The 12,780-nt window shown below is 44.1% G+C and overlaps 1 pseudogene; it reads left to right on the top strand.

The window, feature by feature from the left end:
• The first annotated feature begins 378 nt into the window (after positions 1-378).
• LOC123934726 lies at positions 379-9,679 on the top strand (annotated as a pseudogene).
• The last annotated feature ends 3,101 nt before the right edge of the window (positions 9,680-12,780 follow it).

Here is a 12,780-nt window from a genome sequence, read left to right as displayed (position 1 = left end):
TATTTTTAGCCAGGCTCATTATTATAGGGAAGAGGCAGGGAAGAACATATAGTGGGGAGGCAGTTAGCAGTCTCGGCAACAAAACAGAAGTCAAGTTTGGCTTGAGCATAAAGAGTGGAGATACCATTTCTTAAATATGAGCCAACTGATTTGGAAAGGAGGAATACATATTTCTTGTCCCTGGCATCTTCCTTTTCTGCCATTTTCTACTTACTTGCCTGGAATGAAATCAATGACAAGGGTGCAGGGTGCTGCAGGAGCACAGAGGAGGAGCACCTTCAGTTGCTCAGGGAGGACTGTGCCAAGCTTGGTGGATGGATGTGGTCGAAGGCTGGTAGGTGGGGCTATCTTGGGCAAAAGCCTAGAGGTAAGAAGAAGATGGAGAGCTCTGGGAAATGCAATTATTTCGTGCTAGCTGGTGCAGAGTGCAATATGTACCTGGTGAGAAAGGAGGATGGAGAGATGGGTAGGAGCCAGATCATGAAAACTTGTAGGCCATGGTAAAGGGTTTGGGCTACATCCCTAGATTTATTTTTTAAAAAGCAACAAAAATATTTTCTTGATTACTTACTGAATCTCTGCTGTCTTTCCGGATAAATTTCACAAGGGCACCTTGTTTGTTAATCTTGTTCATTACTGTCTTCCTAGAGCCTAGCACTGTGCCTGAGCCCTGAGGCTTACCCAATAAATCTACGTTCTTCCTGAAATTGAATGTGAAAACATTAGGCCAACTGTCCGATGACCTCTTTGTCACTGAAACTCTCCTTTCCATTTGAGGTCCCGTAAACCACACCTATGTTGGTCCAGGTGCTTCAAGAAGCAGGCAAAGAGATAGGATTAAAAGCCTAAGAAATCTGGGATGCCTGGATAGCTCAGTTGGTTGAGCAACTGACTCTTGATTTTGGCTCAGGACCTGATCTCCATGCTCAGTACAGAGTTTCTTGGGATTCTCTCTCTCCCTCTCCTTCTGCCCCTCCCCTCACTTGTACTATTTCTCTCTCTAAGTAAATAAATAAGTAAATAAAATCTTTTAAATAAGCATAAGAAATTTATTAGGGGCAACTTCCGTGAAAGAAAATGGAAGGCAGGGGGAGAGTCTGGGAGCGCTAACAGTATGTACTGCAATGCAAAGCAGGTCTGACCTGGGATGAAGGAGAGAGGGAAGGGAGGGAGGGAGGGAGGGAGGGAAGGAGATAGGTCAGAGGGAAGTGTCTTTGAGACATGGCATCTCTGAGACAAAGTCAACAGTCAAAGGAGCCCAGTGTCTCCCAAGAACAGACCCGTCTAAAATCCCTGCTGTTCCCATTCCCTGCCCAGGCGCAGCCTGTAGGAAGTGTGGCCTCAATGCAAAGGCAGTGAAGAACTCAGAGCACAGCAGCACCTTGGTCCCTCTCCCAACCCTGAGATATCTGAGAAGGACATTCTTATGGCTGCCACGCCTGCCAGCCCCGCTACTGTCAGCAGGGCTCCCATCCTGCTGTGTGTCTTCCCCCATATTCTAGTTACTATCTAGAATAATGTTTTTACCCCCATCCCTGTCTTCAAGTCCTCCTTAATACCCTTCCTCCACAAACTCAGCCACAGATATCCTCTGGGACCGAGGTCTCTTTTGTTCTCCAGGTCCCTTTATGGATTAGGAATTTGAACCCTGAACCAGAGCCCTCGTGGCCAGCTCCTCTAGTCCCAAGGGGCAACCCTCACCATCCACCTGCTGGCCACCTGCCTTCACCATAAGATACTTTTAAGGATAAAATTTTATCTTATTAGCTAATCCCAACATCCTGGCTTGCTGGAACACCAGTAGTCAGATACAGATGTTTTGCTGACCATCCATGCGGGTCTGGTGCCATGTACTTATGTACATCCATTACCCTTATGCTCTAGAAGAAACATCGGCAATTTTGTGACTTAACATAAGAAATAAGTGGCAAGGCTTGGGTTTCAACCAGGACGGTTGATTTTAAAATGTACGTTCTCAACCACTGACACTGCCTCTCCTTCGCAGAATGGGTCATCCTGTATTAGATCCTCTGTTTACTTGTCCGTCCATCCCCTCTCGCAAGATGAGAGTTTCCTATGACTCCATAGGTCCCCACAAGACAGCATGGACCCCAACACCCAAGCTGCTCGCTGACCCGATAAAGAACTTGCATAGCCAAAGCTCTGGAAATGAGAGAAATAGGACGCTTTCTGCCCACTAAAGAAGAACGAGCCAAACAAGGGGAAATTCTAAGAGATGTTTCATCTGGGTGAGTTGGGGGTTGCACAAGGGGCCCCAGCGTGGTCATACCGCCCGAAGGCAGCTCCCAGTGTCTCCAGACAGAAAAGGAAATGACAACAGCTTTTGACGAGAATAGAAGGACAAATAAAGATCTTATTGAAAAGCAGGTAAATTGGCTGGGCTCGGAAGCCTGCGATGACTCAGAGCTGGCAAGGGGCCTGTTGGCAGCCCACCTCTCTCTCACAGCCGAGCTCAATGGATTCCATGTTGCTCCCTCACCCTGGACCTCCTCGTGTGCAGTGCGGGCTGGAGGCGGAGCCTGCACATGAAGGGCCTCTTTGTTCTGCAACTTTCTCCTTTACGTAGGCCACGTGGCCTTGGGAAGCAGGGATGACCCGACAGCAAAAGAAGGCTTTGGTTCTGTGCTTCTTTCAAGTTCGTGGAAACCCAGTGGAAATCAATGCAGCACGCTGCCCATCTGAAAGTGCCTTTCCCTCTGTGCATGGCGGCTTTCCCTACATAAATAAACCGTGCTGGGAAGGAATCTTTGAGATATTAATGAAGCTCAGAGAGAGAAACAAAAATATCACCTAGAAACTTCTGTGCCTACTCCTTATTCAGATAAAGGATATGAAGTTAAAGACGTAGAAGTCAAGGACCTAGTTTCTGTATTATTATTTTAATACAAGTTGTATGTACTTAATGTATGTGACATGATGTGTTGTACACATAAATAGTGAAAGGATTACTACGGTCAAGCTAATTAAGGGAACATGGTTTCTGCATCTGATAACTCTGTGATCTGAGTAACAGCTTTGGGGGCACCTGGATGGCTCAGTTTGTTAAGCATCTGCCTTCGGCGCAGGTCATGATCTCGGGGTCCTGGAATCGAGTTCTGCATCAGACTTCCTGCTCTGCGGAGAGTCCTCTTCTCCCTCTCCCTCTGCTTGCTACTCTCTCTGCTTGTGCTGTCCCTGTCAAATAAATAAATAAACTCTTGAAAAAAAAAAACCCACAGAATAATAGCGTTGTCACCTACTAGCTGTGGAACTCTGGGCAAGCCACTTCATCTCTCCAATTCCTCTGTTTCCTCATGTCTAAGGTGGGGTCGGGGATACCTGGATGGCTCAGTTGGTTAAGCAGCTGCCTTCGGCTCAGGTCACGATCCTGGAGTCCCAGGATCGAGTCCTGCATTGGGCTCCCTGCTCAGCGGGGAGTCTGCTTCTCCCTCTGACCCTCCCCCATCTCATGCTTTCTCTCTCTCTCTCAAATAAATAAATAAAATCTTTAAAAATAAATAAATTAAATTAAATAAGATAAAATAAAATAGGGTTGGGCCAGATATTGAGATCTTACATGTTACATGTCTCACAGTATCGCAACACACAGTAAGCATCTGGTACATTTTTGTTAGAAGAATTAACGTACTATTACAGAGTATCCTAGTCCCACATGAAACATGAAGGCTGTGCCCAGGATGGACTCCTAGCGGGCTGCAGGGACAAACCAGGCTTTCTCTCATCTGTATTCCGCATAACTCTGGGCAGTGTGGGTGGGAGGGAGAGGTGGAAACAGGTAGAAATAAATGTCAAGTGCTGTGTGTTCTCAGAGAGGCTTTTAAAGGCTGAGTGCTGCCATGCAAGACATTCTTATTTCTTAGAACCAATTGCCTGATTCTTTGCCATTATTTCCATTTGGGCTGCTACCAGAGCCTGTCTTTCCCAGACACGCTCCCCATCTGGAAAACAGCAGTAGACATCTCGTGTATTGCAAAATTCTTCTACTTCAGTGGCAAGAGCTACTTAGGGTGTAAATTCTCTCAGGACCTGCAATTATAGGTTCAGAAAACTAGACAAAATAACTGGCTATAAGAGGATCTACTATTTATTGATTGTTTACTATGTGCTAGGCTCTTGCTCAATTCTTGACATATATTATTTCATCCAATCTTCACGTTCCCATTGCCTTCCCGATGAGGACAGTTAGGATCACAGAGGGGACTTCTCTAAGTACATCACATGGCTAGGAAGTGGAGCCAAGGTTTGCATTCATGGAGGCCTGACGTCAACCTCCTCGTGCTCTCATCTAAAAAGTCTTTGTTATTATTACAGTGTTGAGACATAAACAAAAGTAGATAAGGTAGCATTAATCCCATGTGTCTATCACCCAGCCTCAACAACTAACAAATCATGGACAGTCTTGTTTCATCCATACCCCATCCAGCTACCACCCAACACACACACACACACACACACACACACACACTTTCATATTTTCATTTGTAAATATTTCAGTGTAGTCTTCAAAACACTTAGGATCTCTTAAAACACATAACACCTATAACAATCATTTCTTAGTCTCATCAAATATCCAGTCCATGTTTATATTTCCCCAACTGTCTTGTATTTTTTTCCTTTTTTTTTTTCACAGCAGTTTCATGATTCAACCAAGGTCTAGCTCATATAATAGCATTTCGTGAATAGGCCTCTGAAGTCTCTTTTCATCTATAGAGTTCTTTTCTCTTTTTTTTTTTTCTTGCCACTTGTAAAAAGAAATTGAAAGCCTGTGCTCTTAACCACATAACACGGCATCTTATTTCCATTTTAAAAATTATGCCTGGGGAGGGGATGCCCTCTTCCCCAACATATTTCTTGTATTAAATATGACTCTCTATTTTCCTGGGGAATAGGAGGTAATCACACATTAAAAGTGGATCTTAGGAACGTTTCAGTGTTCACTGGAAACACCGAACAATCAAAAAGCCGCTTTGTTTTGTAGACGTTTATTACGTGACATGACTTGAGGGCAGAAAAAAATAACTCTTGAAAACTAACTCTTCTCCCACCTCCCACACCTGGTGTCTTTAAGTATCATAGGTAACCCTCACCAGTCACTTTCAAAAGTCAGACTCTGACAGCTTAGGTAGGGAGTTAGGATACAAGCAAGAGAGGAAACGCCTGAGAAGCTCTAGCCAGCAGTTGACTCTGAAGTGTAGTGACCTGAAGCTGACTATGGGGGGAGGGGCGGGGAAACGGGAGGAACCGGACACCTCTTTGGGGGCGCTCTGCTCTCAGACACAGGGATCTAATTCAGAGTTTTGCTGTTGGCTCTTGATCAGAAATCTGAATGATATCAAAAATATTTCAGGGGGGCGCCTGGGTGGCTCAGTCGGTTAAGTGTCTGACTCTTGATTTCAGCTCAGTTCATGATCCCAGGGTCCTGGGATGGAGGCCCATTATTGGGCTCTGAGCTCAGCACAGAGTCTGCTTCTCTCTCTGTCTCTCCCCCTGCTTGCACGCGCTGTATCAAATAAATAGATAAATAACACTTCAGGAGTGGTGTGCTGTATTGGGGAGGCTGACTTTCTCATCAGTGGCTTAGTGGAGGCACTCAAGAGGCAAGCTGGCAGATAATGGAGAACTGCCTCTCTAACCCTAACCCTATGTGCACCCTAGTGAGCTAGGGTTCCTGCTGGGGGGGGGGGGGCGGTTCTCCTGTAGCCGATGTTTGTCTCCTCTGGTCACTTGGATGCATATGGATGGGAGCCTGCACGAGGGAGCTGCCTGGCACCGGGGCAGTCACACCCCAGCGGGACTCCCCCTTGCTGGGACCATCTGGACAACGACTGGAAGGGCTCAAGGCAGCCACACTGCAACAACCAGTGCATAAGTATTTTGCCCTTTGAATGACTACTCCTGCCTCCAGGCTGAACCGTAAGCCCTGTGGTAGACAACGTCTCTGCTTTGCTGAGAAAAGGTAGGCAGCGCCACATTCTGCGCCATGTCTTAAGTCTTAGCTTAACCGCCACCCTGGGCAAGTTACTTAACTTCTTTCGGCCTTATTTTCACGACTGGTAAAGTGGGGAGAAAACTCTTACTCTGCTTGTTGGGTGAAACAGAAACGCGTAGGTGCAAGTAGTGTAGAACCAATCATACCTTAGGCCTGCACGGCTGTCTTAATACGTCATTCTTAATAATTTCTATTTTTAAATTTTATTTGAATTTAAGTAATTAACAGGGGCACCTGGGTGGCTCAGTGGGGTAAGCCGCTGCCTTCGGCTCAGGTCATGATCTCAGGGTCCTGGGATGGAGCCCCACATCGGGCTCTCTGCTCGGCAGGGAGCCTGCTTCCCTCTCTCTCTCTGCCTGCCTCTCTGCCTACTTGTGATCTCTCTCTCTGTCAAATAAATAAAAATAAAATCTTTCTTAAAATTTAATTAATTAACATATGGTGTATTATTAGTTTCAGAAGTAGAGTTCAGTGATTCATTGATCGCATATCACACCCAGTGCCCATTCCATCAAGCACCCTCCTTTTTTTAAATTTTTTTATTTATTTTCTCAAGCACCCTCCTTAATGCTTATCACAAATTTACCCCATCCTCCACTCCCCTCCAGTAACCCTGTTTATTTCCTAGAGTTAAGAGTCTCTTATGGTTTGTCTCCCTCTCTGATTTCATCTTATTTTTCTTTTCCTTCCCCCACAATCCTCTGTTTTGTTTCTTAGATTCCACATATGCGTGAAATTGTTTTTCTCCAATTGACTTATTTCACCCTCTAGTTCCAGCCACGTTCTTGCAAATGGCAAGATTTCATTTTTGATGGCTGCCTAGTATTCCTGTGTGTGTGTGTGTGTGTGTGTGTGTGTGTGTTTCTGTGTATATATATACACCACATCTTCTTTATTCTTTCATCTGTCAATGGGCATCTGGGCCCTTTCCATAGTTTGGTAATTGTGGACATCGCTGCTATAAATGTTGTGAGGCAGATGCCCCTTCGGATCACTACATTTGTATCTTTGTGGTAAATACCCAATAGCGCAATTGCTGGGTCATAGGGTAGCTCTATTTTCAACTTTATGAGGAACCTCCATGCTGTTTTCCAGAGTGGTTGCACCAGCCTGCATTCCCACTAACAGTGTGAGAGGATTCCCCTTTCTCCACATCCTCTCCAACATTTGGCATTTCCTGACTTGTTAAGATTTTTGTTTTTATTATTAAGGCTTCATTGTAACATGTCAATGAACGCACAAAGTGAGTCAATGAGTTTTTAGTTTCCTTTCTCTGGGACAAAACATCATGGCAATGAAGTCACCCCAGGAACATTTCTGAGCAAACCTGAGGTTCACAGGACAACCAGCCCCAGCAGTAAATAAAAGCCCGCCACGGGGAAAGGCATTTCCTTTGAAAAGCCTAACCTAGTCTCACAGTCTCCATGCTCGCTTGATCGCTCGTGATTTCCCACTTCAGGGCATTGAACTTGAGCAGTGTGGCTGAACTTTTCCATTCTGGCTGGAGCTTCCTCGGGCCAGAGACGAAGGCAAGCCAGTTCTGAGTGAAAGTTTCAAATAAACACACCACGGGACCGCTGCAAACGGCAAAGCAAATGAGGCAGCTACCAGACTACGATTCACCAAAACCCTCTCCCAGAACGCCCTAGAGGCCAAGAGCCAGGCAGTCTCTTCCTTTCTGGAACACAGTGCCTGGTGAACAACTGCAGGAGGAAGCTCTGTGAGTCCCTTTGAACGCCTGCTTTTCCCTGCGCAGCCACGGATGAGGGAGGAGAGGAAGTCTTTAAAAAGCTAAAGCAATGTGGCTCTCATTTTGGACAAAGCTGTCCCACCAAAGGGTAATTTTTCAAAGTGAACACCAAGACTTACATTCTTCCTATAAACAAAACCCAGTCCCCAACCATTCTTGTTAAAGAACTGGAAGAAACATCAGAGATTTTTGGTGGGAGGAAATTGCTGCGGTGGGACTAACAGACACATTAACAATGGCCCCCAATTCCCTTCCTTGTCTGCATGATTTCCTCAGGTCCCCAGGGGAAAGGGAACTTGAGGTATCAGGAGAAGACCCAGCTGTGGAAATGGAGTTAGTCAGGACTCCATAGACTCTAATTAGTTTTTTACCCCTACTTAACTAGAGTAAACAAAAAAATGTCAACTCCGTAGGAGACACGGAGGGTCTCTGGTCTTGAAAGCTGTTCAAATGAAGGGATAAAGACATTGGCACCGTATCAGCTTGGTCAGATAGAGTCTTATGGTTTTTAAGGCTGGGAGGGGTGCCAGGGATTTGTCCAAACCCCCCCTTCTAAAGGGAAGGCAAGGGGCACTGACTTGCCTAGGTTGACACAGGGAGTGAATGACTGAACTCCTGCTCAAGTGAACTACACCATCCTGGGGTAAGGTGAGCAATGGACTGTCAATGGCCACACACCGTCTTCTTCCTCCAGGCAGGCTCTCAAATTCCTCACCATTCATGCATCCTCCTCCCACCACTATCCAGTCTGCTCTTCATGGCTCCCATTCCAACTCTGCTAGTCTTCCCACCACTGTATCCACTGTCAGGTGTTCAAAGAAGAAAGGGGTCTTCTGCCCACTGGAGTTACAGGTGTTCCATTATGTTCTCCAAAGCTGTGTGATTCTTTCAGTTTAGAGCTCCCTCGGGCATGGAAGCTGGGAGAACTTTCCTGAGGCTGGGCCACAGAGGAAGGGTTGACACACTATAACTTGTGTACCAAGTCTGGCTTGTTGTCTGTTTTTGTATGGAATGTGATCTAAAAAATTTTTTGTGTGTGTGGTAAAAACACATGACACAAAATTTACCATCCTAACCATTTTTAAGTGTACAGTTCAGTAGTAGTAAGTATATTTACACTGTTGTGCTACAGATCTCCAGAACATTTTCATCTTGAAAAATTAAACTCTATACCCGTTAAACAACAACTCTCCATTTCCCCTTTCCCTCAGCTCCTGGTAACCACCATTCTACTTTCTATTTGGTTGAATCTGACTACTTTACGTACCTGAGATGGACTCATACACTGTCTTTTTGTGACTCATTTGTTTTCAACTGCCATAACGCCTTCAAGGTTTACCCATGTAGTAGTGTGACAGGATTCTCTTCCTTTCAAATGTTCAATAATATTCCATTGGGGGGACTGTGGGCCACCAGGGTCAGCGAAGCTCTCAAGATGGCCTAAGAACTTGCTCTAAAAGCCCTTGACTGGGTAGCTTTTGTGGTGATCATAAGGCCCCAAACCAGAAGGCCATTGCTAACTGCCCGAAATCCTAGAATGAACCCCTTACCTCCACGTTGGCTACTCTCCCTGAGAATCCACCTCCTACCAACTGGGCTTACTACGAAGCCAATGTGGCGAAGGCTGGCTTGGTAGAGGACTTTGAGAAGAAGCTCAATGCCCTTAAATTTTCTGTGCCAGAGGATAAATATACTGTTCAGGTGGATGCCAAAGAAAAAGAAGATGTGAAAAGCTATGCTGAGTTTTTGTCTCTCTCAAAGACCAGGATTGAGGAATGTGAAATAGAGCTGGAGAAGGTGAAGAACATAATTCCATTTGATCAGATGACCATTAAGCACTTGAATGAAGACTTTCCAGAAACTGAATCAGATGAGAGAAGTATCTCTATTGGCCTCATAAGCCAATCAAAAATTTATAAACTTGAGTTGGGGAGAAAGTGCTGGCCCTCATATTATAAATGCTGGACGTTAAAAATAATATGGTAAAAAATATTTCATTGTAGGCATAAACCATGTGTTAATTATCCATTCATTCATCCATGGACATTTGGGCTGCTCCCACGTCTTGGCTGTTATGAATAATGCTATGAACATGGGTATACAGCTGTCGTATTTTGAAATTTTGGTGGAACCACGTACTGTTTTCCAGAGTGGTTGTACCATCTTATAGTCTTATCAACCGTGCACAAGGGTTCCGGTTTCTCCATAACCTTGTCAACTTTTGTCATTTTCTAGTTTTTCTTTTTTGATAGTACCCATCCTGAGAAGTAGGAGATGACATCTCACTGTGGCTTTGATTTGCATTTACCTAACGGTTAGTAAGGTTATGCATGTTTTTATATACTTAGTGGCCATTTGTACATCATCTTGGGAGAAATGTCTGCTCAAGGACTTTGACCAATTTTGAAATCAGGTTATTTTGTTTTTGTTGTTGTTTCCTCATTGGAATTCTTTACCGATTCTGGATATTGGTCCCTTAACAGATATAGTGATTTAGAAATTTTTTTTCCCATTTCATAGGCTGCTTTTTCACTTTGTTGCTTGTGCCCTTTGATGTACAGAAATTGTTTAGTCTGATATAGTCGCATGTACCATATTTTCTTTTGTTGCCTATGCTTTTGGGGCCATATCAAAGAAATCATTGTCAACTCTAACACCATGAATATTTCCTCCTACGTTTCCTCTGAGTAAGATTTTTTTTTTCCATTTTATTTATTTTTTCAGCGTAACAGTATTCATTCTTTTTGCACAACACCCAGTGCTCCATGCAAAACGTGCCCTCCCCATTACCCACCACCTGTTCCCCCAACCTCCCACCCTTGACCCTTCAAAACCCTCAGGTTGCCCCAACCTCCCACCCCTGACCCTTCAAAACCCTCAGGTTGTTTTTCAGAGTCCATAGTCTCTTATGGTTCGCCTCCCCTCCCCAATGTCCATAGCCCGCTCCCCCTCTCCCAATCCCACCTCCCCCCAGGAACCCCCAGTTTGTTTTGTGAGATTAAGAGTCATTTATGGTTTGTCTCCCTCCCAATCCCATCTTATTTCATTTATTCTTCTCCTATCCCCCTACCCCCCCTGAGTAAGATTTTTAACATTTTAAAATAATTCGGGGAAAAAATCAAGGCAAGAAAAATATTTCCTACATGTGAAAATCATATGGATTTAAATTTCAATGCCCATAAATAAAGTTTTATTAGAACAGAGTCAAATACATTCATTTATACATCATCTATGGTTGCTTTTGAGCTGTAACCACAGAGCTGGGTACTTGCAACAGAGACCAAATGTGGCTTGCTCATCTCTTTGTACTACTGCTTAGTGTACTATAAATCACAGCAACATATTTATAACTCCACAGCATTTAAAGTGTCATGTGTAACTCCACACTGCACCTCTTTTTTTTTTAATTACTAGGGCATACCCATTATGTCAAAACAAGAAAAGTGAAGTGGATTTTGATTGTACTTTTAAGGCACACCAGTCAGGGGATTACTTAGTTATCCAACTAGATGGCGTATTAGCTCGAGCTGCCATAACAAAAAACCATAGGCTGTGTGGCCTAAACAACAGAAATTAATTTCACAGTTCTGAGGGTTGGAAAGTCCAAGATCAAGGTACAGGCAGGGCCAATCTCTGGTGTGAGTTCTCTCCTTGAGTTGTAGATGACCTTTCCTCTGTGTGTACATGTGGGGGAGAGAGAGAACTCTCATTCTCCTTGAAAGGCTATCATAGAATCCTATAGAATTCGGACCTCACCTTTATGAACTTATTTAACCTTCAGTGCCTCCTGAAAGCCCTATCTCCAAATACAATCACATGAGGGTTTAGAACTACAACATATGAATTTGGAGGAAGCGATAGAGTCCAGAGCAGAGAGCAAAATACCATGTCTATTATGCACTGACACGATAGCTGTGTTAAAAGAATACCACATATGTCAACATTACCAGACTAAACACTCATCACAGTATTCCCAACCCACACGAAAGCAATGGTCAGAGAAATTGGAACATTTAAAATGGAATATCTCATCACAGCAGAATTTCTTCAGAAAACTAAACAATAAAAATGAGCCTGTCACCAAAGGAAGTTTCCAAGTGGCTCGTTTCCTAGCCAAGCAAAGAAAGCCATTTACTGATGGTGGGTTAATGAAACCATGTTTGATTGCAACAGTTAAAGAAAAGTGTCCAGAGAAAATAAATTTGTTTCAAGCTATTAGCCTTTTGGTGAGAACAGTTGTTTGAAGAGTTGAGGCTCATGAAAGCAACATCAGTGGTCAATTAAAAACAAGCGAATGATTGTGAGTGCTTTTCCTTGGGTCCCAATGAGTTGACAGATGTTATCAATGCTGCTTAATTGTTTATTTGAGGAGGGAGTGCTAAGTTTGAAGTGATCAAAGACCTAGCCCTTATGAATGGTCTGTGTGGAAGAGTTACAGGAGCGAGTGTTTTCAACGTTGAGAAAACACTCATTCGGTACCACTCGAAGTAGAAATATGGGAAGATGTGTTACAATTGATGGCGAAAATCTGTGTGGAACAGAAAAAGGCCTAGGGGAACAAATTTTCAAAACGTGTGAAAATGTAAGCTGTCTACAGCCTATGGTTTATTCATTGCATTATTCATCAGTAGGTACTTTGCAGAAAATAATTGAGTCCATCGTGTGTTATTGAACCACTAGTATGCTCTCCTGGACTTAGCCACTGACGGCGCTGTGAGTTGTAGTTCAAGAATAGAAACTGAGGAGCACGTGGGTGGCTCAGTCGGTTAAGCATTTGCCTTCAGCTCAGGTCATGATCCGAGGGTCCTGGGATCGAGCCCAGCTTCGGGCTCCCTGCTCAGTGGGGAGCCTGCTTCTCTGCCTGCCGCTCACCCTGCTCATGTTCTCTCTCTCTCTCTCTCTCTGACAAATAAATAAATAAAATCTGTAAAAAAAAAAAAAGAATAGAAATTGAATATCCTGATTTTCCGGATGCAGCTGAAGTTTGTTGGCTTAGCAGTGCTAAAGTTTTTTTTTTTTT

This window comes from Meles meles, chromosome X (assembly GCF_922984935.1).
Source record: "Meles meles chromosome X, mMelMel3.1 paternal haplotype, whole genome shotgun sequence".
Lineage (NCBI taxonomy): Eukaryota > Metazoa > Chordata > Mammalia > Carnivora > Mustelidae > Meles > Meles meles.
This window is presented reverse-complemented; position numbering and strand designations above follow the sequence as displayed.